Below are 26,313 nucleotides of genomic sequence, written 5' to 3'. Positions count from 1 at the left end.
TATCACCCCATAGTATCAGTTCTCCAACTCAAGTTATGCAATAGGGGCACGGTTTACTTATACACAGATGCTCTCTTACTCATGATGGTACAACTTGGGATTTTTCAACTTTACGATGGTGCAAGAGCAATATGCATTCAGTACAAACAGTACTTCGAATTTTGAATTTGGATTTTTCCCTGGAGCTAGTGATATGTGGTCTAATCCTCTTTCAAGATCCTGGGCAGCTGCAGTTGCCAGTCAGCCAAGTGATCAGGAGGGTTAACCACAAATACACTGATAAACATCCCACCCATACAGCCATTCTGTCTCGCTCTCAATACAGTATTCAGTACATTACATGAGATACTCAATGCTTTATTATCAAGCAGGCTTTGTGTTAGATGATTTTGCCCAACTGTAGGCTAACAGAAGTGGTCTGAGCATGGGGAAGCTAGGCTAGGTGAAGCTATAATGGTCCGTAGGTGAGGTGTATTAAATCTATTTTCGACTTAACGATATTTTCAACTTATGATGGGTTTATGGAGAGGTAACCCAATTTAAGTCAAGGAAGGTCTGTACTCAGATTAAATGCCTTTTGAGTCCTCCTCCCACTGACTTGTGGAAGTCTACTCTTTGTTGCTTGAGGACTCGACTCCTAGAACCCAGCAGACTTGGTAAGCTAACAGTGATAACAAGAAGGAAAGTGAGACTCCATTTTCAATTGCTGCTGCAACTGCCTCTGTGTGTCATTGTCCCCCAATCAGGAAGGACAGCCATCTGGCATTTGATGTAAACCAGATGATACAGAGGTCTTCTCCCAACTACAGTCAGGGTGCCTGAGTAACTGGGTTAGGAAGGGAATAAGTATAACTCAGCTAGTATACGTCCTGATAGGAAAACCTAAGAGTTGGTGTTTTGTGTGGGACACTAGATCAAATCCCCCTCTTCATTATGATTAGCACCCTTTCAGGATTTGTGTCTTATCTCCTGCCAGTGGGGTCCCAGCCATAGCTCCTCCTGACATGGTGTAAGAACATGAAACTCAAGGGAAGAAATCTGGGTCATTGTCCTCTCCCTGGGCTCCATATGCAATTTTACCTACTTTCTCCTTAAACTATAAGTGAAGAAGGAAGAAATTTTACACCAAGATAAATGGATAGTACTGTCTATAGAAATGGAAACAAGTAAGGACTTTTAACTTGTCAATTCCTCTATGGGAAGGAAGGAAGGGAGGAAGGGAGGGAGGGAGGAAGGAAAGGAGGGAGGGAGAGAGGGAGGGAGGGAGGATTAAAGTTCTACCTCATTGGGCCTCATGCTTCAAATGATACCAGGCCAAAAAAAAAAAAGACATCCCTTGAAAGGTTATTTTGTTAGTAATTCCAACTGAGCATTTTGTAGTTAAAGGTTTATGCAAGCAAGAACTGTATTGGGAAGAAAATTACTCACTGCATGCAGGATTTTATAAAATACCTTTCCGTTAGCACATATATAATACACCCTCACCTATCATTATCAAATCTGGGCCCTGCCAGAAATATCTAAATTTAACATGACAAACAACAGATGGAGAGAAACATCACCCTCACTTAGGCGCTCCTGGTGTGAACCGTGATTCATTGAGGGGAAATTAAGGGTCATAAACATATTGGTAGCACAGTACCAGGCTGTACCAAAGATCAAGACAGGTGCATGGATGGATGGATTATTGGATGGATGGATGGATGGATGGATGGAAAGAGGGAGGGTGGGAAGGAGGGAGGGAGGGAGGGAGGGAGGGAGGGAGGGAGGGAGGGAGGAAAGAAGGATCATTGGTTATCAAAATCACCAGTGTGCTGTTACTAGGAAAGACAAAATAATTTTGTAGGATTAGAATTCAGATGACATGGAGGAGGTAGACTTTGAATGAAGAAAATTAAAATAAGATTTCTCCTTGGAAAATTCTCACCCGTTTGGGGGATTATTCTTAACACATATAGGATTAAAGTGGCCTTGGGGACAGTAGAGAAGAAAGGAAAAGCTGGTTTGTTTTTCCAGGTCCTTTTTTTTTTTTTCTTTTTTTTTTTTTTGTCTATTCAACTAACAGAAAACCAGGAGATGTGCTTAGAAAAATTACTGTAGTCTTTTCTCAGCACTTATCTTTTCAGAAAGTGTGGAGACTACTGTAGGGCAATCTTTTTTGCATTTAAAATTTTCCTATTCTTGATCAAATCATATTTTGTAACAGTTCTGAGCCAATTCTATTCTTTTCATTTTCCTTTGTTTCAGAAAAAAAAAGATTTGTAGAAACTTAATATCTTGAAAATTAGCTCAGAAAATGTTGCTATAACTCAGAAGTACTTATTGTACTTTTTTGGCAGTTTAATTCACTACTGGGACCATTGAAGGAAAATTCTCTCTGCACTTTCAAATATAATGTGGTACTGTGTTTGTATCACCACTGGCAATTCAAGAAGAGAAAATGATTCAAGCAAACATTAACAGTGGTTTTAATATACTGGAAGCCTAATTAAATGATTATGACTGTTCTTCACACATATCTGTGGAAATTTCTTTGGAATTGTAAATTAATTTAAGTGGAATCGTACATGTTTCTCTTGTTTGTTTAAGTAAAACTGATATAACTGATAAATCATAGCTCTTCAAATTATAATTCTTTAGTAATCTCTGAGCCTTGAGACTGTGATAATCTGCATCATAATGGTATGAGATATAGTAATTTTATTAAGTTTGGGAAAATCCACAGTCAGAGTGATTCACCAGTGTGAATGAGAGAAAAATCTAATCAAAATTATGACTATGGCTAGTATCTCATGACGAGTCCAGAAATCTGGAACAAAAACAAGTGGTTGGGGGTGGGGAGAAGATGTCCCACCTTTGTCTCCCCCCTCCCAACCTACCAACTTTAGGATTAAGGGATTTATTTTCTTTATATTCTCCACTAGTAACTGGACATGGTATGGATCATATTTGGCTGTGAACTGTTGTGCAGTTAGAAAATGGAAGAAGTCCATTCATTTAGCAAATTCAATAAATACTTATGAACTTACTTTGTAATGGATATTATGCAGAAGAATACAAGGAAGGTGGCATGCCCACCCTCATGGTATTCACGACAGGCATGTAAATGGCAATTGCAATGTCCTGTAGAATACGATAAATGAAGATGGAAAACCATGCAGTATCACAGTATCACTGAGGAAGGGTATCTTACCCAAATTAGGGGTTCATAACCATTTCTAGGAGGAAGGAATATCTATACTGAGACCTTTAAGAGGAAGTAGGGGATGCCTGGGTGATTCAGTGGTTGAGCATCTGCCTTTGTCTCAGGGTGTGATCCCTGATCCCAGGATTGAGACCCACATCGGGTTCCCCTCGGGGAGCCTGCTTCTCCCTCTGGCTATGTCTCTGCCTCTCTGTGTGTCTCTCATGAATAAATAAATGAAATCTTTAAAAAAGAGAGAGAGAGAGAGAAGAAGTAGTAGTATATGGTAAGGAAATAATATTCCAGATATAAAGGAATAGTCAGAGATAATTATCTTGAACATAGATGCCAGAAACTATACATTTGTGGCAAAAACGATGGGGAAAAAGATAAATATTTATAATATGTAAAGTTAGTGGGTCTTGGTGATTAATTGGCTACATAGAACAAAAGGGAGTCAAATGTAGTGCTCTGGTGTCTGGTTGGCCACAGGATGGCCAATGGTGCCCTATGCTGAAAGGAGGAACATGGAGTGTGAAACTGGTCCTTCCTTCCCTCTTCCCTTTCCTTCCCTTCCCTTCCTTTCCCTTCCTTCTCTCCCTCCCTGCTCCCCTATTGTCCTTTTATTCTTTCTTTACCAAATTTGTAACACTAATTTTGCAGAAAGGTGACTGAGTTCATTTCTGGACTTACTGAATTCTAGACACTAATAGCATTTCTAATCAGAAGAAATGGTTGGAAGAAGCCCAAGAAGACAAATGGGCTGGGGGTGAGATTTGAAAGCAAGCAGTGTGTACTAATAACAGAGTCCATGCACATGAATGAGGTCACCCACAGAAAGCAGATAGAAGGAAATTAGGGACTACACTAGGATCTTGATGTCCAACAAACCGAAGTAAAAAACTAGAGTTCAATACTGAATTCCACTCTTAACAGCTTCTAGTTTATCAGTAGGATTTTTCAAGTCATCGAATGGAAGTTACAAAGACAAAGCTGTGGAGGAAAACAAATCATAGGGTTAACTAGACTTAACAACTTTGACTCCTGAGTGTGTTTTCTTCTCCTTTCCATGTTTAAAAATAATACTCTGTAAGGAAGAATAAAAGGTCAACAGGTTAATAGCGAATAATTCTTAAGTTTATGAGAGAAAAGGAATCAGGTGAGTTTGATAAAATATTTTAAATGGTTAATTATACAAACACAGGACATGGGGAGTCAAAATGACATCAATTCAAATCCTAATTTTGCCTCTTAGCATCATCTGAGTGACTTTGTGCTGATGATATCACCCACTGAGCCACAGTGGTCTGTGAACTGAGTATTCCTGGTCCCAGTGCAGGATAAATGAGGTAATGTTTGTGAAATGCTCAATGATTAATGATTGCTGCTTTTCTTTTCTTTCCTTTCTTATGAGTTAGTTAACTATGGTGCTATTTTATTAATTCTGCCTTTTTTGGCATTTCAAAAGGAGAATTTTCCTGTCATTATTTGGGGGAAAAAAACAAACAAACAGGGTTCCATCCTCTTGGGAATGCCATAAAGAGTTGCTTAGGGTCCTAAATTGAATCCAGGAAACCAACAAACTGGCAAGCGTTGGCTTTATAAAGAAAAACATCATCTTTGTCACTTTAGATGTTGAATTCAGAGGAAACAATGGTGAACTCCTCTTTTTGGAAGAAAGCAACCTAAGGGAAAGGGTCACACAGTGGCTAAGATTTTCGTGCAGTAAACATAACTTCTCTGAGTTTAGACTTAGGTATAGATGTTTTAATAAGGGGCTGGAAGAAAACACTAGGGCTTCTCTAGACCATCTTTCGAAGTTTCAATTTTGAGTATTAAATGTACTCATTTATTTAAGTTCCAAGAGGGTGAAGCAAAGGAATCTGGCATCATAAGAAAGTTTTTGCCCCAATGATATGGTAGTTGTGAACAGTCTCTTCAAGAGTAAAAACACAGACTCTTCTGGTTTTATAAACTAAACCCTCTGTTTTTCAAAAGGGGAGAACACATCCCTTCTTCATTCCCATGCCCACGGGCCTTGGAAAACAATGATCTACATCTATATTTAAACACTCCTAAATTTGATGAGCTTATTTAGTTTGGAGTAACTAGCCACTTACATGTATAGTAAGTAGGTACTGAGAATAGTCTAAGTCATAAACTCAGTCTCTGTACAGCCTACTGCTTATGGTGCCAGTTTCCTCATTTGCACAAATGGCAAGAGTTGTGGGTGTGGCTAATGTTGAAAATCCACAGGGTCCCTGGGCAAAGCGGTGGTTATTGCCTGGCACTTAGTGTGATTGTTCTAAGCACAAGTTAATAAAAAAGCAAATTCTGGCACATTTAAGGGTAAACTTTATATTATCGTGAAAATTCATTTAGGTGAAAGAACTCTTTCTCACGTACATCCTCCTGAGTAAACACTTATATAAAATGTTTGTTATGTCTATTAACGTTTCTACTAAATCCATCATTCTAGCAATATTTACACTTAGCTTTTCCTAGAGAACATAACGCAGGATAAAAGCAATGAATATCCACAGCAGGCTGTTCTTTATTTTCATACCAAAGACAAAGGGAATAATAACTGACCTCAGGTGTGAACTTTGGCCTTTTAACAATACGTCAATTCTAAAGACATCTGAAATCCAGGAGTAACTATAAAATGTAAACATAACTCTCATCCTTTGTACAGATAATGCTATTAAATTTTAGGATGGTCTATAAAATGTCTTATTTGGAATTAAATGATAACATCTAAATAATAATGTCTTAAGTATAATACTTTTCTATCCATTTTTTTAGATGCATATTTATACACAGTGAAACACACAAATTTTACTGTATAATTCTAAGAGGTTCTGAACCCAATTCCAACATGTTGGTGTGAGGAAGTTTTCCCCCACCTCCAACAATTATTTGGACACCAGCTGGGTGTCATTCAATTCAATTCAATTCAATTCAATTCAATTCAATTCAATTCTAATATTACCTACCTAGAGATAGCATCAGATCCCCGGGGTTAAGAACTCAGTCTTGTAAAACTGACACTCCCCATTCTTCTCCACTTCAGACACCAGTTGTAAATCCAGATTATCACCTCATGTTTCTGACCAACCAGCTATAGATCAGATGTGCCAATGACCCTACCTGGGATTTGATTACTTTGGTAGAGCAGTTCATGGACTCAAAGGAACATTTTACTCACTATATTACCAGTTTATAATAAAACGATATAATCCAGAAAAGCCAGATGAAAAAGATATAGAAAGCAAAGTAATGGGAAAGATCACAGAGCTTCCAGGCTCTGTCCATGCTGGCCACTCTCCCCAGATCTCCAAGTGTTCACCATCATGGAAACCCTCTGGCCCCCGTCCTTTTGAATTTTTTATGGAGGCTTCATTGCATAGGCATGATTGATTAACTCAGTGGTCAGTGGTGACTTTTCAACCTCTCTCCCCTCCTTCCTCCACAGAGGTCTGGAGGTGGGACAAAATGTTTCCAACCCTCTATTCACAGAGTTGGTTCCCCTGGCAACCAGCTTCTGTTCTCAGGTGCAGTCCAAAAGCCATCATTAACATAACAGAAGACATCTTTATTGCTCTCACCACCCTGGACACTCCAAGTATTTTAGGAGCTCTGTGCCAGAAGCAGGACAAAGCCCAAATATATATTTCTTACCATAACTCACACACCACAAATTCAGAAAGATTTGACAAATACATAAACTATGTAGTACATATCTCTATAGAGATACAGAACATTTTTGACTTCCTGAAGGATTCTTTTGTGCCTTTCCAGTCTAATTCAGGCTACTATTCCTGACCACTAATTCAGAAGTAGCCCTTGTTTTAATTTTTATAAAATTAGACTAATTTTCAACTATTGCAGTACTTCATATACTGGAATTATCTGTATATTTGCACCTTGATCTGGCATTTTTCATTCAACACTCAATTTGGGGGGATATATCCATGTAACATATATTACTTTGCCCCTTTTATTGCTAAGTAGTATCCATTGAATGGATATACCACTTTTAAAAAATTCATGGCATGAATGTTTATTTTTCTTAAGAATTTCTAATGAATGAAAGTCAAATTCATCCAACTTTTGCTTGTACGCTTAGTGTTTCTGTGTCCTAAGAAATCTTTGCCTAACCCAAAGTTATAAAGGTATTTTGTTATATTTAAAAAATATTATAGCTTTAGTTCCCATATTTAGATCTATCTTGATTTAAATTTTTCATTGGGAGTGAAGGCATCGAGATTCATATTTTATTCTGTAGGTTATTTCCAATTGTTCCAGCATAATTTGTTGAACAAACTTTCTTTTCCGCATTGAAATGTTTTGATAACTTTGCAAAAATAATCAATTGCTTATACACATATGTGTCTATTTCTGGATTCTGTATTTAGATCCATTTATTTATTTTTGTGCCAATGCCACACTAGCTTGATTACTATAAAACTTTGGCAAGTCTTAAAATCAGGTATAGGAAAGTCTTCGCTAATTTTTTTAAAGATTTTATTTACTTGAAAGTGAGCATGAGAGTGAGTGGGGGAGCGGCAGGGAGACAAGTAGACTTCCCCACTGAATGTAGAGCACCATCCAGGGGCTCCACCTGGGGCTGGACCTAGGACTCAATCCCAGGACTCTGAGATCATAACCTGAGACAAAGTCAGATGCTTAACCAAACTGAGCTACCCAGGTGCCCCTGCTATTTTTTTTTTAATATTGTTTCCGCCTCAGTTAAGGTCTAGATCTTCTGCATTTCTATATAAATCTATAGAATCCATCAAATTAACAATAACCAAAAAAAAAAAACTTCACTGAGATTATGATTAAGGTTGCATTGATTCTATAAATTCGACAGTTAACAATACAGAGATTTACAAAACATATAGTTATATCTACTTAATCCTCTTAATTCTATTCTTAGCAATACTTTGTTTTCAGTAGGGTGGTCTTGCACATCTTTCATAAAACTTATTACTAATTATTTTATGCATATTGATGCTACTGTAATTGATATTTAAAAAATAAACTCCCACTTTTGGCAAGAAATACAATTTCTTTTCATATATTGAGATTGGTTCTTGTAACCTTGTTAAATCCCCTTATTAGATTTAGTAGTCTTAGAAAAATCTACATAAACAATCACCTAATCTGTAAATAAAAATACTTTTGGGTGCCTGACTTCAGCTCAGGTCATGATCTCAGGGTCCTGGGATCAAGCCCTATCATTGGCTCCACACTTAGGAGGGAGTCTGCTTGTCTCCCTCCCCCCCACTCTTGTGCACCCTCTCTTTCTCTCTCAAATAAAATAATAAAATCCTTTTTTAAAAAAGATACTTTTACTTATTTAATATTTATAGTTTTTTCTTTCCTTTATTAATTTTTTTCATATATTTGCATGTGTGTTTATTGATTTTGGTGTTATTACACTGGTTGGTGCCTCTGGTACCATACTGAATAAAATTAGGTATTCTCAATCTTAAGGAAAACTTGTTTGTCTTTCATGACAGATCTTCAAGAGGTATCTTTCAAATAAAATGGTACCTGTGTGTTTTTTATAGATTTGCATCAGAAAATTTTACAGATTGAAGAAGTCTCTGATTTTGTTCCATCTTTTCTTCATCTCTTGTGATGATTATATGATTTTTCCTTTTCTGTGAATGGTTGAATTGAATTAAAGCCTTCACATATTTTATCCAATTGTATGGTTCTTTTTGGTGGGGAAGGGGGATATAAATCACTCATTCTGTTATAGTTGAATTGGGAATCTCTTACCCACTCTTCTGTGTGGAATATAATGTTTATCATTGAATTGGTGAACATTTAATAATAAAATAACAATAATTGGGGCACCTGGGTGGCTTAGTCAAGTGTCAACTCTTGATTTGGGCTTAGGTCATGATCTTACAGTCCTGTGATCAAGCGCCGGGTAGGGCTCCACACTTGGCGGGGAGTCTGCTTGAAGATTCTCTCTTCTCTGTCCCTCCCCACCCCACTCTAAAATAAATGAATCTTTTAAAAAAATAACAATGATAATAATGATGGAATGAACACGTAATGTATGGTGAAATACTTACTCTGTGTTACACACATTCTCTCAAGCAACACTAACAGCCCCACAAGAGAAGTCTTTGTGGAGATGTATGTGAACCCTGAGATTTCACTCAGAATAAATAACTTGCTCAAGGAAACACAGCTTGGAAAAGGAATAGTCTGAATTTAAATTATCTTATTCCCAAACATACTTGCTTTAACACTATATAATACTATTGTTTATTATCTGTGTCACCAGGTTCTTTTAATGGGTACCTACTATGTGTAAGACATTGTTGAGTTATGGACTTTCTTTCCAAAGATACCTCTGAACTGTTGCTATGTCTACCTCACTCTGGGTACATTAATTCTCTTTGGAGACAGATTTTGTATCAAAATGTCTACCCAAATTCTGAATTTGACAGTACAACCTTCATTTTTCATTTCTAAGCCTTGGCTTGTAGATAACATGAAATATGTATGGATGCTTTACACAACTCAGCCATGGCTTTACAGAAGTAGATGCATTCTATCAAAAATACATCATCTCACTCAGATAGATACGAAATCTATACACAACAAACTATAGCCTCTCTTTCACCATAAGGCTTCTCATTCAAAGAATGTCCAAAGTTGATGCCAAAAATAATAGTTTAATTCAAAAGACCTTTAAATATTGTCATCAAGTTGAGAATAAGTATGAAAGGACACCCATCACTGGAAATTAGCAGGTAAATGGTTCAGCTGAGTAACTCATCAATTACGTACTGCTTCTTTAATCAATTTAACACATATTTATTGATGGCCTACTATGTGCAAAACATTTGGTCTGGCACTGGAAAAAGACAGAGATGAATGTTAAATATGCTCCCTATCATCCCCCCAAAGGACCTAGATTTGCAAATACTATGTGCAGATCTCTCTGCCATGATAGATTCTATAGGTTGATGACAATGGTGGGAGTTTAAAAAAATCACAAACATTTAATGTGTTTGTTAGGTTTGAGACTATGAGGTAGTGGCATATCTTAGGAAAGTCTTATTTTAGAGACTAAGAAACTGAAGCCTAAACATGAGTAACTTGCTCAAGGCCATGCTCTGTTACATGACAGAGCTGAGGTTAACACCTGGTCCTCAGATTCCGATCTTTAGGTCTTAGCCACTGTGCTTTACAACTTCCACCAACGACGTATGTTAGACCCATGCAGGCAACTGAACTGTTTGACAAATTATTTATAACAATTTATAAGGTTAAATCTCCCTAGAAAGGAGTCCTTTCCTTGGAATCTTGATTTCCTCTCCTTAAGCACTCTTATTTTCCTTTCCTTCACCTGAAAACCATCCAAATGTCTTTCATTGCGGGGGGGTGGGGGTGAATGGGTGAGGGGCACTGAGGGGGGCACTTGACGGGATGAGCACTGGGTGTTATTCTGTATTTTGGCAAATCGAACACCAATAAAAAATAAATTTATTATTAAAACAAACAAACAACAACAACAAAAAAAACAAATGCCTTTCATTGTATGAAGAACTAAATCCAGTCTATGTCAAATGTGCCTCGCTCCCCACCAGGTCTTCCATAATCTGACTCCTCGCTAACTCTGAATTAGTTACATTCTACCCATCAGGTACTCCCTGGACATAACTCACAGGGGACTTCTATCTGTCCTCTTAAGTGCCCAGCTCTTTCCCTCCTGACACTAACTGTCCCCCTGCCTGCTATACATGGCTTCCTGACCTTAGCATTGCTGATTTCTTCTCACCGGGTCTCAGCTCAGAGGTCACTTCGGAAGATTAGGACTTCACACCTTTTTGGGGGAACACATTACAACCATAACACAGTCACTCATATTAGCCCTGCCTTACATATGAGAAAATAGAGAATTGGTAATTTGCCTGAAATCACAGGGCCAGCAAATGGGGCAGCCTCAATTCCAATCTTGTGTATTTGAGTCAAGAGTCTGCTCTCCCACAATAAGGTTCACAACTTTTATAGAATGCAGGTGAAATTGGGTAGGAAGTGGAGGAAACACATAGCCCCAAACATCTGAAGACAGACTGTGGACCCTTGGCAGTTCTCAAGTGGGGCAGCATCACCCTCTAGGGAGCACTTGAGAAGATGTACATAGTTCCTCGTTATAATGGCTGAGCATTTTTCAGGTTCATGGAGAAACAGAATAAATGGGTAAAAATTGCTGGGGCCCAAATGTTTCAAAGGGTGTCTCTGGCCTGTGTTCAGTTGCCTTTGCTCAGAAAGGATGCTTCTGCCACTGGTGCTAGGGGCCAAAGGTATGCAAAGTCCTGGTAATGTCTGGAACATTTCTCAACAGAGGATTGTCCCTCCCAAGATGCCAGTTGTATCTCTGTTGGTAGGTGGTCCTTATCTCTCTGTTCCAATGAGATCAGCATCTTTGATGCCTTCTACCTGTACTCACCTTTTCTCTTTGTGTCCTTATGCAAAGTATTTGCCTCTTCTCCCCACCCTGGGATACTCTTTCCCATTCTCCTTTTATCTGAGTCTACTCATTCTTGATAATTCAACTGAAGTCCCATCTTCTCCAGAGCACTAACCCTTTGTTACCTCTACTCCATGAAATCCTAAAGCAGGGTTCACAACACACAATTTAACATCTCATTATATATTGTTTCATTTTGTTTTGATGGCATCCTGTCTCTAGGTCTTATTTCCCCAACTACATTCTGAACTTTTTCCTGGGTCTCCATGGTATCCAGGACAATACTGGGCATATAGATACTGATTTTTAGAAATAAGCAATATCTAGAGCAGTTTTCTCAGAGAACAGTTTATTCCCCTCAGGTCAGACACCTACCTAGTGTGTCTTAGTTTTCAGAAATCTTGTCATGCAGAATTTAGAATTACTAAAGGACTTTCTGTGATGTGTTTGGCATACTCTGCTCTTTATTATGTCTTCTGTAAACTAACCACCAAACTTTGTATTATAAAAACATTGCATATAATAAAGTATAATTATGCAGAAGAGGAAAATTAAAATAGTCTGCAATCCTGCCACCCAGTACGGCCACAATTTTTGCATGTACTTCAAGATATATATTTTTCATGTCATAGAATGGGAATAAATTAGATATACCTTGTAATTGGCTTTTCTCACTTAATATTTCATGAACACTCAACCACATTAATAAGCATATTAAAACCCTCACTTTGAAACAGCTGGGTAGTATTCTCCTTTATGAATGGTGTTGGATGCTTTAATTATTCATTCATGTCACATATATTTCCTGATTATTTGCTAAATAGCAGGCACTGTTTAAGTGCCAGGGATATGGTCTAAACAAAACAGAAAAATCCCTTGCCCACCAGACACTATTGTTCTAGTGAGGTAGTGTTTCCAGTCCGTCCTTCTTTCTTTTCAAGACTGCATCAGTGATTCGCAGGATGATCTGCCCTCCAGGAGTGATGTGTCTCCCAGCAGACATTTGGCAATGTCTGGAAAGAGTTTTTGTTCTAGCTTACCAAGGGGTATGTGGGATTGCTAAGGATAGCTAGTGGGTAGAGGCCAGGGATGCTCCTAACATCCTCCGAGGTACAGAACAGACTCCCAAGATAAAAAAGTATCTGGTTCATAATATATAGTGCCAAGGTTTAGAAACGTGACTCTACTTTGATATAATATACTTCTAGTCAAAACAAGTACACTTATAATTTAGTCCCCCTGTGCAGAAGCCTTAATATGCTTAGTCACTTTGCTAAAAACTTTTCTATTTTTTGCCAAGATTTGAGGTCCAGAGGCTGCCAGTTACAACCTATTCTTTGAATGAAAGTAAGAATATTAAATGATAGAATTTCAGGCACAAAGAATTAGGGAAGGTGACTGAACAAAGGGATATAAAAGGACTCCAGCTATCTTAGTATTCATCATTTGATTTACATTTAGCACCCTGGATTATGATCCTGATAGTGGGAATGTTGTTTGAAGATTACAGTGGGCTAAGTATAGTTTCATTATAGGAAAACTAACTGGAGGCCTCTTTCTCCTTATTGCTGTGACTTTTTAAAGAATTTCCTTCAGAAAAAAGAGCAAGTATTGACCTGAATGCAAAAAAAAAAAAAATCAATGTTTTAAAATTTTCTTTATGAAGGAAGGTTATTTCATATATACTTTAAAAATACATTTTATTTGACCTAGAAAGGGGATGGATAATTTACAGAGGACCTGGTGAAAATTAAGCAGGTAGCTGTGAACTGCCTATATGGTGTCAGAAGTGGACCATTTATTAATACATGGCTTGATAGGCATATGTATTCAAATCCCACCCTGAAAATTCCTTTTTGGTGTTGTTGTGGTTTTTTTTTTTTTTTTTTTTTAAGATTTTATTTATTTATTCATGAGAGACATAGAGAGAGAGGCAGAGACACAGGCAGAGGGAGAAGCAGGCTCCATGCAGGAAGTTCAATGCGGGACTTGATCCCAGGACTCTAAGATCATGCCCTGAGCCAAAGGCAGATGCTCAACCACTGAGCCACCCAGGAATCCCTGAAAATTCCTTTTTGTAAGGAAGAGGGGAAGAGTAGGAAGAGAACATCAACACAACCAAAACAAAATTTCATTACAATCTCTTAAATTTATGCTTTGAGGAATTAATCATTTATTTTGCTGTCACAGTGGTCATTTCTTAAACTGGCGTTACTGATTTTAAAACATTTTATCATACACAATTTGGACATGTGAATTGTTAAAAGGTGAGTATTATAAATGCAGGAAGTCACCACCAAAATGTATCAATGGGCAGTATTTGGGGGTGGGAATAAGTTATTATACTATGTTCTTTTGTGTTAACTAAAGCAGATTTTTCAATGGTGAATGATGCTCCTTATTATGGGCTTGAATACATTGGGTCATTAACTTACATGTAGACAACCAATTCGAATATTTCATAGGGTAGAATAGTCAAGTAATATCCTCTATTTTCCAATTTACTTTGTGAATAAGATTGCTGTGATGGGGTTCTTATATGCAACATACAACAATACAGTCTGTCTGATTCTTTATACCTGAAAACTTCAGTGTGTGAAATGGAAATTCCTAATATTCAACTATATGAAATCATTTCTTCTGTTTCCTAGAAAAATAGAAATATTTAAATGGTCCATTTTATAACTAACAGAACAGCACATATTTATCTTCCAAAGTTGAGTATGTTCTTGAATATTTGCACTTGATACGTTGTTTGGTATTATGTGTATGAACTTAACAAGTTGTTTATATTCTATAAGACTCATTTTTTCCAAATGTGCAAGGAAATAGGAAAGATAATATCAATCTCTCAAGCTTATTGTAAGTTTATACAAACTAGACAAAAGTAAAATGGCTTAGCACAGATTGGTATATAGATAGCTGGTACAGAGATATTAATGACTCTTTCCTTAAAAAAAAGTCACAGGTTGTTTGAATTAAAGCTACATATATTAAGATTAATAAATTTTGGAAACACTATGTTAAATCAAGGGCAAGGACAAGGAGAGGGTGCAGTTGGAGAGGGCAACCCAGAGTGATTATATATCCATGTGGGTAATGAGGTAGGATGATAGAGTCCGTAAGCACTATTGCATTGTTCTTTATAATTTGTTGCATCCCTTCACTAAGTATATAGTAGAGTATAAAATTGAGCCTATTCTCTATTTCATGATGATCAGAAAATGTGGTTAATACTGGCCATACTGCGCAGCCTCTCAAACTTCATCTATTCCCCAGTGAGCAGAATTTGAGTTCAGTATAAGTATTTCTGCAGCACAGTGGACAGAAGCTTGGAATATTACTCATATATTGTTCCCTCTGTGTATTTAACTTGGTGATTTTTATACCCAACAAGATGGTTTTCTTTGCTGACTGTCATTATAAGGTTTTTTTCCCCCTGTGCAAATCTCTACAGCCAGGTGTTTATCTATCTGCTTATGTTCTCTAGCTCCCCACAAAAGCTCATGTCAAACAAGAGAAATATTATGTAATTTTAATATAGCTAGAGAGAACAGTGAGATTTGATGTTAGTCACCCAACAACTGATGGGATGTTTCCAAGCCCATAAGTTACCTTCAACTCGCCTATGCTTGAAACTTTTACTAGACTGTGTTTCTGAGTTTCAGAAATGTCTGTTTTAGGTTTGCCATGGTACTGGTTAAAGAAGTAAGCTTTTTGTATTACTTAAGTATAATGCTCATAAAAGAAAGGCCTCACCTCAAGTTAGTATTTTTAATCTCTATGTTTTTTCTAACCAAATCCTCAAATAAACACTTGACTGGCAGTTAGTGTTACCTTCTAATTTGAAAATGAATATTAATTTAACCTTCACACTGAAGGTGTTGAAGAAAAGTAGTACAATTCACTCAATAATTAGACTTAATTGGCCGGAGGATTTAAATGCTGCCTTGACACCCAACATTTCAAATTATGCATATTTCACAACTTTAAATGGACTCCTGATACTACAACTACCATATATATTTTATCAGCTTGTGGTATGTTTCTGTTAGCAAGCAAATGTAAAAGCCCAATTGCTGATATTTGAAAATCAAAATCAAAATGAAGTCAAAATAATGGGTTTTCTCATTTCTGGACTGCATAAGATACTGATTTTTTTTTCACAGTAGAGATTGATTATCTATATTGTTTTCTTATCTGTCTTTTAATTGGCATAATCATTAACTACCAATCAAGATGATACAAAAACACAAGCAACAAAAGCAAAATTCGACAAGTGGCATTACATTAAACTGAAAAGCTTCTATACAGCAAAGGAAACAATCAACAGAGTGAAAAGGTAACCTACAGAATGAGAGAAAATATTTGCAAACCATAGATCTGATAAGGGATTAATATCCAAAACATATAAGGAAACCCCTACAACTCAAGAGCAAAAAATTAAATAATCATTAAAAATTGGCAAAGAATTTAAAAAGATAATTCTCCAAAGGAGAAATACAAATGGCCAATAGGTATACGGAAAGATACTCAACATAACTAATCATTGGAGAAATGGCAGATCAAAACCACAATGAGGTATCATCTCATATATGTTAGAATGGGTATTTTTGAGCAAAACAAAACCAAATAAAACACCTGTTGATGAGGATATGGAGAAATTGGAACCCTTGTGCACTCTTGGTGGGAATGTAAACTGGTGCAGCCACTCTGGGAAACTGTGTACAGGTTCCACAAAAAAAATTAAAAATAGAATTACCATATGATCCAGCAATCCTGCTCTTGGGCATATATCCAAAAAGCCCTGAAATCAGGATCTAGAAAAAACATACACATTCAGATGTTCATGGCAGTTATTATTCACAATAGCCAAGATACAGAAACAACCTAAATGTTCACTGGCAGGATAAATAGATGATGAAAATGTGGTATGCACATACATAGAATATTATTCGGGCTTAAAACCCAAGGATATCCTGATGAAAATGATGAACCAGGAAGATATTACCCTGAGTAAAATAAGCCAGACCCAGAATAACAAATACTATAAGCATCTACTTATATGTTGTCTTTAAAAGAGTCATTCTTATAGAAAAGAGAATAGAAGGGTGATTACTGGGGCTGAGGGAAGAGGGACGTAGAAATTTATTGTTCAAAGGACATCAAATCTCAGTCACTCAAATGAGTAAATTCTCAAGATCTGCTATACAAGATCGTGCCTATAGTAAACAATATCATGTACTTAAAAATGTGTTAAGAGGGTAGATCTCATGTGTAGTGTTCTTGTTACAGTAAAAATATTTTAAAGGTATATCTACGAATCACAATATCTACCATTAAACATGTCCCATATTTCAAATGTCCTATCAGAATTTCTAGATGCATTAAAAATAAGCTTCACAATATTTTATGATATAAATTATTGTTTCTAATTTTAAAATAAGTAAATTCCAAGAAAGCATGATAAAGGTTGCTTTTGTCTAATATAGTTCCCTCACCCCAAAGATGAGGACACAGCTTATGCCAGGATCATTGTAATACGTACAGGGAGTGATTTTTGTAATGATCACATGATCAAACTTGGACCAATCCAATGAATTTCCTGGTATTTTTCTGATTGATGAAGAAGACTTTTCTTCTATCAGGTCATAAAACTAGATATAAGTGGATCTGATATAGACAGTAGCCATATTTCCTGCTATTCAGAGAAAGATAAAGCCCAACTTTGACAGAAGACATGAGAGAAAAATACCAAGTAATTCCTAATGACTTTGAGTGTTTCGACCTAATTATAATCAGAATTTTCAATTTTTTAAAAAGACTTCTATTTATTTATTTGACAGAGTGAGAAAGAGAGAGAGAGAGTGCCAGAGAGTGCAAGCAGGGGGAGAGGGAGAGGGAGAAGCAGATCCTCACTGAGCAGGGAACCTGATGGAAAGCTAGATCCCAGGATCCTAGGATCCATGACCTGAGCAGAAGGCAGACAACCAACTGAGCCACCCAGGTGCCCCTGACATTTTAGACTAAGTATTTCCTCATTGGGAAGGTGACTCTCTAGTGCTGACCTCTACATGACACTAGATGCCAGAAGCACCCACTTTCCTGCAGTTGTGGCAAGAATGTCTTCAGACATTGCCAAATTTCTCCTGGGGAGTGGGGGGAGGAGGGGCATTGAGCTATAACTAAGAATATCATCACCACTGTGTTTGCCAATTATTCGAGCTATGAAATCTTCTCCATTTGCTTAAACTAATTTAACTTTGGTTTCTGTAAATTATAATCAAAAGAATCTGGATTAGTTTGAAAATGATCAGTAACTTGCTAAAGGTCATAGAAAGTCTTAGAGCACTTTGCTAAGGGTGTGAGTGTATGCCTTAAGGAAAACAAAAGAATTTACATATTCCCAAATGTATGGATATACAGACATAGAAAGATATAGATGTATATCTATATCTACATATATAGATCTATATCTATCCATATCTGTATATCTATATACATGGGAGGGTGCATAAGAGGGACCAGGAGGCAAAGAGCTTTAAAAGTAAGTTTTCCATGTAAGTGGGATGTGCTTCAGGCCTGGGGTGGAGACAGATGTGATGCATTGTGGGAACCAGGGTTCAGCAGACCATGGGCGAGATAGAGGTGACCTTGGAGCAGCACTTGGAGGACACAGTGAAGAATCGATCCATTGTTGGAGTCCTGTGCACAGATTCAGAAGGCCCTAATCTGGGCTGCTATGGGACCCCACAAGATAAACCTGCTGGGGTGGTATCTGTACTAGCCTAGCAAGCCGCTAAGTTAACCTCAGACTCCACTGATTTTCGAGTGGTGTCTCTAGAATCAGATAAGAGAAACATTATGATCTATAAGCATGATGGCATCACAGTGGCAGTGCACAAAATGGCCTCTTGACATCTTGTATCAGTTCTCTAGCAGCCTATCACAGGGACTCGATTTTACCTGTGCTAATTATCTTGTAGAACTATTAAAGTTCCAGGGGCACCTGGGTGGCTCAGTTAGTTAAGCATCTGCCTTCAGCTCAAGTCATGATCCCAGGGGATCAAGCCCCACATCAGGCTCCCTGCTCAGCAGAGCCTGCTTCTACCTCTCCCTCTGCTGGTACCCCCGCTTATGTGTTCTCTCATTCTCTCTCTCTCAAATAAATAAATAAAATATTTAAAAAAGAAAAAAGAACTATTAAAGTTCTAGAAGTTAGGCCACGTATTTAGTGTGCATTGGGCACTTTTCTATTAATTATAGAGTAAGTTGCTTTTTTGACACTCAATGGACTGACCTATCAAAATATTAGTAAGAAAGGCTCATGTTTTAAGGCAGCAGGTCCAGGTCACTTTGCACACGGAATTTTATAATGTTCACTAAATCTGATTGGAGGAGAAAAAGAAAAGTACATTTTCCAGATAGTTGACCCATGAAACATGTTCACTGAGGGGTGCTTCCTCCAAAAATGTATTGAGTTCAGCTGTGCTTGGAAGATGATTGGTTAAACTAGCAAAACTTTATATATAAAAGAGGATATCTCAGAGACTCTAGTAGGATAGTGTACTTTCATAATCTCTACCAGTTTCTCAAACTACTTCTTTGACCAATATTTTTTTTAACAGCCCCAGATAACGTCTTTCAAGACTAGAAGTCTGGAGATCTTAACATAGTAAGTGCAATGGCCTACCCACACGAAAGACAGGCCAAAGTAGGGTGGACAGAAATTTAGGGATAAAGAATCATGTGTTCTCTGTCAATGGAGAAATTGCTTGAAACCTGGCCATGTGGAAGCTTGTAGGGCCCTTTGCTGAGTAGGTTTATTTGCATTTGAAGAGAAATGGGGAATTAAGAGCCTCTAGTCTCTTAACACAGTTTAGGCACTTCCCTCAGAAGGCAACTAGAGAGAGTTAATGAGAGTATTCTGATCCCCTGTGACCTTGGGAAATCTCTCTGCCCTGTGGTGGAGGGTGAAGAGTAGGGTAAGATAGCAGGAGAGGCAACCATTTAGGATCCACTAGAATAAATCACAGCAGGAGTGCTATGGGTTTCCACTAAATCAGTAGCAATGAAAATGGGTGAAATAGAGTGATTTGAGAAATATTACTGCAAATGATTGCATATTGATAATCTTCCATTTTACAATGCCATTTCTAACCACTTTGGTAGGTCATCTTAATTGCAAAGACCACATTTTTTTTTTTTTTTTTTACAACAGTGAAAAAAATTCTATAGGAAGGTAAGAAATAAAAGTATTGTAGCTTTCTTAGGATCTGGCCTCACTAGAAGAGGAATATTTTTTTAAGAAATGTTTCTAGGGGATCCCTGGGTGGCTCAGCGGTTTAGCGCCTGCCTTAGGCCCAGGGCGTGATCCTTGAGTCCCGGGATCAAGTCCCACATCGGGCTCCCTGCATGGAGCCTGCTTCTCCCTCTGCCTGTGTTTCCACCCCTCTCTCACTGTCTCTGCATCTCTCATGAATAAATAAATCTTAAAAAAAATGTTTCTAGAAGCCAGTTCTATAAGCTCCATAATGGACTCCATTTTATTCATAAAACATAAAAACACTAATGTATCCTATCCCAATATTCTAAATATTTTTTTTAAATTTTATTTATTTATGATAGTCACATAGAGAGAGAGAGAGAGGCAGGGACACAGGCAGAGGGAGAAGCAGGCTCCATGCACTGGGAGCCCGACGTGGGATTCGATCCCGGGTCTCCAGGATCGTGCCCTGGGCCAAAGGCAGGCGCCAAACCGCTGCGCCAATATTCTAATACATAAGTGTCATGACTGCTTTGAGCCCCTTGTGTGTGGTGTTCTTAGTAAATTCTAAAGTGGAAAGCATCAAGTCCCCCCTGCTCCTCTGCCTTGCCCCCTCCATGTGTTAAAACCATTGGGGTTGTAATGGGCATCTTTGGATCAGATACCTCTGGCTCTTGCTGTTTTTGTTGCCTGCATGCTGGAAGATAAGGATTTGGCCAACAGGCAAGGGCTTGCACAGGGGAGCTCACAGGGTCTCACTCATGCCTGGCAGCATGTGAACACTCAGTGTCATTATGCAAGTTATCATCAATCAGCAGGCAGCTGCTTTTAGGACTTCCAGCAGGCAAGGCAAACATTTGTGCTCATGGCTTCCTCCCTAAGCGTGCTGGACCCAGAGCCCATTAGACAAGGGAACTACACACACAATCACTGCCCGCTGCTCTGGACCACTTGAACAGATGTTCCAGGTTGGTGTCAGGATGCTCACCTGGCAGCCCTGTTGGAGCTCAGAGGAAGATGTGCAGATTAGAGTCTGTTTGCTCAACACAAAGGGCATTCTATGAAAGGGTTGAAGGAGGAAGAGGCAAAGCTGAGGATAAATCTAACAACACATTTTTCAATTAAAGTAGACTGGATGATGTAGTCACAGGAGTATAAAAGAACAACCTAAAACAAAATGCAAAAGATGATAAAAACCAATGTAATGACAATGAGGCTGGCCAGCTGTGTTAAAGGAAGAGGAAGAAAGAACTCTGATCCCATAACCAATAAATACTTCTGAGGCACACTCTATGTGCCCAGCCATCTGAGGGGTACAAGATGAGAAGCTAGGACCCAGCAATCCAAGGATTTGCAGTCTTCCTGGGCAGGGAAGACAAACTCAGGGGAACAAAGTAGGTATGAACAGAGCTTGCTGTCTAAAGCTTGACTTTGCTATATGGAACTCACAGGAGGGGTGTGAACCAGAGTATTCTAACTCTGCAGTTTTCTGCGAGAGAAGTCTTCCAGGCCTCTCAGTAGATACAGGCCTACAACACCCCTCATTTAAGAGGGAGGGGTCAAAGTGAGTCCAAATAAATAGGAAATGCCCTGGGTTTTAGGGTATATATACCAGAATCTCCCAGGAGCAATTAAGATTTCATCGCACAGAATCACACAAATCTTGTGGTTGTTACAAAGCAGAGTTTTGGGCCCCACACTACAGTGACCTTTTTTTATAGGTCTGATATGGAGACCTCAGGAATCTGTATTTTTCAGGAAACACCTCATGTGTTTCAAATGCAGTTGGCTCAAGCCTTTACTTTGAGAAACACTGCGTTAAAGGTTAAAAGCAAATAAAGGGAGTTTAGACTAAAGTTGTCCTAGATTATTAACCTGCCCCTGATGTAGAGCCTTCTGTGATCTCTTTGGATCTGCATAAAAGAATTCATGAGTTTGTTTATGGGTGTTATATTCTTGAGGGAAAAAGTCTATAGATTTCATCAAATTCTTCAAAGGGCCTACCCACAACTCTACCTAGAGCTATTAATCTGTAACTGTATTTGTTTGTTTTGAAAACAAATTCCTTGCTTAATTCCCCCATCTCCGACCGAGACCTGTAAATCTCACTCTCTTGAACTTCTGTGGTTTCCAACCTAAGAAGTTCTCTTCCAAACTGGAGGCGACAAATCCCTCCAACATCTGACCTTTCCAATCCTTGATATCTACCGCTTTATTGCATTCATCACATTACATCATTATTATTTGCTTAGGTGTGTTTCCCAGTAGAAATTTGAGGCAGCTGATGGCAGGGCTCAGGCCTAACCAAGACCTTAGATGTGTCTGGTGCACAGAAAGACTTCAATTCATAATTTCTAATAGTTGAATGAATATGTGTATATATGTCAATGTTGAGAGAACTAGGGAATAGAGGAAATTTATTCCTAGTTTTAATTCTTACTTGGAGCTGTAACTGAGGAACAGTTTGGTGTTGAAGACAATCCAAGGTAGATTACAGTCCCCCCGCTAAGGTCCTTATGTCCTGGCTATTGGACCAGAATCCTGGCACTGCCGGTTCCAATGGTGTGTGGTCCAGCTTGTCAAGGAGTCAGGAAAAACAGAGCCCTTACATCAAATATGATACAATTACCAATTATAGCCAAACTCAACCAAGAGAGGTTTGTTTCTCCAATAACAGAACTAATCCTATCTCACTCACACTGAGAGAAAAGCTAAATCTTAGTGCTCCCAGACTTGGCTGATTTCAGCCCAGGACCTCCCTGGTTTGGGGAACAAGTGCTAGTTATCACTCCCCATGCCTTCCCCAGGCCTGCAAGCCATGCTCCCTGCCACAAGTCCTGCCTAGATTTACCTCAAAACACATTTATTTTCAGCTGCAGAAGATATTTACTTTCCTTCAAACAGAGAACTGTTTCTGGCCAGAGGCTTTTAGCAGATGAGCAAGGGCTATAAACAACTCTTCATCCCCTTCTGCCTGTAATCTGGAATTTTCAATCACTGGACCTCGGCATCGGTAGACTTCAGCTTGGCAGGAGCAGCAACTTCAAACCATGTTTGCAGTTACCAAGTAATGAGGCTGTTTGCGAGGCTGACAAGAATAGACTTTATTGGCACTGCTTCTATTGTGTGCCTGAGATTGCATTCATGTCTCTGAGAAGGAAAAAAAGACACCATCTTGGAAGCGTTGGGGTCTCTTGTGAGAACACGGTTAATCTTACTGTTGGAAGACAAACGGCTGTAATCCTTGCTCTGTGTGTCACAGATAAATCTACTGGAAGCCTGTGGTGGTAAAATGCAGGAGACAGTGCTACTCTGGATGGAAGAAGCTGCTAAATGGATCATCGGAGAACAGCTAGTTGTGGTGGAAAGAGTCGAAGATGGCCCACAGTCCAGGAAATGCTTGGATCTTGCAACAGAAAAGGCAAACAGCAATTAAATTAGAGAAAATCAATGACTATTGATCTTTGGTATTTATTTGTTGATCTTTTTAGGTGTGTATTTATCTGCAGTAGTTTGCTGAAACACTTTCAGCTTTTTTTTGTTGTTTTGTTTTGTTTTCTTTGATTTTTGTTTGATTGGTTTTATGGTTTGTTGTTTTTTAGCCAACCAGTGATACAGAAGAAATTCTCTCAGGATTAAGGATCTCAGAGTGCCCATCTATCTCAGGTTACTGTTCTTTTATTAATTATTTCACTTTAAATATCCAACACATACCTATTGGGCACCTACTCTGTGGTGAGGTCTCTCTTCTAGATACTGAAGATTATAGATAGGAATGAGACGGGCATGACCTCACCTCCAAAAAGATATACATTCTAGTCAGCAAAGGCAGACAACATGAAAGTTATCATTGTAATCACTAGGAAGAAAATAAATCAGGATTAACGATAATGACTAGAGTTGAGAGGGCACTTTATTTTTTTTAAAGATTTTATTTATTTGAGTAGAGCGAGCAAGAGAGAGAGAGAGAGAGAGAGAACAAGTGGGGGGAGGGGCAGAAGGAGAGGGAGAAGCAGACTCCTCGCTGAGCAGGGAGCCCGATACGGGGCTCAATCCCAGGACCCTGGGATCATGACCTGAGCCAAAGGCAGATGCTTAACTGACCGAGCCGCCCAGGTGTCCCCAGAGGGCACTTTAGACTGAGTGTCAATGATACTGTTTCTTAGAAGAGCTGGGTTTGAGAGATAAGGAGATAGCCACATAACGACCTAAGGAAAGATTTAAAATCAGAGAAAATCGTAGCAGATTCAGAGTCTATAAGATGGTTAGGAACATGAATAAGTCAAGGAAGAATAAAGTGCCCAGTATGGTTGAAACAGAATGACCTAAAGAATAAGTAGTAGGGAGGTATTCTTTTGTATTATTCTTCAACTTTTCTTTTTATTTTATAATAAAAACAAAGCAAACAAAAATGGTATGGAATAAGGATGAGAGCTAGGGAGAAATTAGATCTTACAGGCATTACAGGTCATGAAAAAAAGCTTGAGTTGTATCATGGGTATAAGGAAATGAAAAACCAATGAAGAATTTTATGCAGGGAAAGCTGCACAATCAAATTTAAATTACCATCTGATTATTCTTACAACTTTGTGGGAAAGGACTGTAGAGGGACAGAGCGGCAGATGACTGAGGACACAATTGTCGTTGTCCACAGTAGGGAGGACAGTGGCTTGGAGAAGAATGGTGGTGGTGTAGAAGAAAAGAAGGATTCAGAATATATTTAAGTGTACATCTAAAGGGACTTGTTGATGGATTTGATGTTGAGCGTGAGAGAGAAGAATCCAAGATAAATTTTAGATTTCTAAAATTTTAGATTTAGCAAACTTGAATACTGCAAATTTACTCTTTCCCTGGTCAACATTTCTAGGATGCTCTTCTGTATGTTTAGGGGTGATTTTGGTGATCACAGTTATTTCAGACATACACAACTTACTGGTGTTAAGGAGAGGCATGAGCAGATGAATAACTTTTGCATGTAGACGTGGCAGGAAATTAAATAAACCAAAAATGTAGATGGAAACAGAGATTGAGAGAAAATGGATTCTACGTAATCAACTCTGGAGACAATGCTTCCAAATGTACCTCTGTGTCCACTTGCTGAAAACCACGAACTAGTTATTGTAAGATCTTCTCCACCTTGAAGAGTTCATGATTTCATGAGCATTGAAAACAGTGTCATGAAGTAGTCATGCAGGACAAGACTATATAAGTTAGGGTGTGTTTGCTTGCATATTGCAAATTCAAAATACCAGCAGCTTAAATAAAAGCTCTTTCTCCCACATATAATTGTACAGGAGAAAGCAATCACAGGATGATATGGCCTCCCTGTTGGGGAACCAGACTCTATCTTAGGGTTTTACTGTCATATCCATAATCCAAAATGATGCACCACAATGTCCACATTTCAGAACACACTAAGAAAATACTTTTCCCCTGAAGGAATGGCTGATTATTTTGGCTGATACCCTGACCATCAGAACGTAGTTACTTGGCCACACCAAGATGCAAGTGATACTAAAGCTAGTGTATTATTTTTTAGTTTAGTTCAGTCTTTTGCTTAGGGAATAAAAGGTATTCTCTAGAAGGAATAAAGTAAATGATCATATCGTTTAAGCAGGGCTATATTTTTAGAGATAAAATAAGGGGAAATTCCTTTTCTAGGAGGGGAAAAATTAGCCCTGACCAGCCTGTTTATTGTTTACATTTTAGTGTCTCTTTCTCCCATTAAAATGTAAGGTCATGAGAGTAAGGCTCTTTTCTGTAGCCCCATCCCTTTGGGCAGTGTGTGTTCATACTACACACTCAATAAAAATTTTTATTAAAAATACAGGTGGATGGATAAATAAATGATATTTCAGTCTATGAAAGATCATAGTAAGAGTGGAAAACAGCTGAGGATTTATTTATTCATATATTCTTTTGTTTTTGTTTTTTCTCTTTTCCCACAAAATCGAGTCCAATCCTCAGACTAGATGAAGGAGAATGAGGAAGATACATACTCCTATGTGTAGAATAACAGGGAGACAAGTTATTCTTCCTTAAAGAGAAGTGGGAGGTGATGGTCATTGTATTTAGTAGGTACCCGAACCATAATTGTTGAATATTTAAGGGAGTGGAATATTATATAAAAGGAAATGGAAGGACAGAAGGGACATCCATGGCTCCAAAGGGCAGAGAGAAAAAGTCTTCCTCCTCACCTGGGGGTATCTCAGAGTTTGGCAGAGCTCAGGAGCAAGATATTCTCCTGCGTGAAATAAACATTTATATTTGTAGCAGCAGTGGGGCTTCCGATACTTCCACCTCAGCCATCACCAGTACAGAGGGAAGAGCCCTCCAGAACAGGTACCTACAGGCAAA

The 26,313-nt window shown here is 38.3% G+C and overlaps 1 long non-coding RNA gene and 1 pseudogene across 2 annotated transcripts in view; one reads left to right on the top strand and one right to left on the bottom strand.

Moving 5' to 3' along the window:
- Positions 1 to 26,313, bottom strand: part of LOC140617920 (uncharacterized) — a 268,157-nt gene that overhangs the window by 188,739 nt on the left and 53,105 nt on the right. The window lies entirely within an intron of this gene.
- On the top strand, positions 18,324 to 18,608 carry LOC140618855 (ragulator complex protein LAMTOR5 pseudogene; annotated as a pseudogene).

Source organism: Canis lupus, chromosome 26, assembly GCF_048164855.1.
Source record: "Canis lupus baileyi chromosome 26, mCanLup2.hap1, whole genome shotgun sequence".
Taxonomy (NCBI): Eukaryota; Metazoa; Chordata; class Mammalia; order Carnivora; family Canidae; genus Canis; species Canis lupus.
Note: the sequence above shows the minus strand (reverse complement) of the source record. Positions and strands in the feature narration are given on the sequence as shown.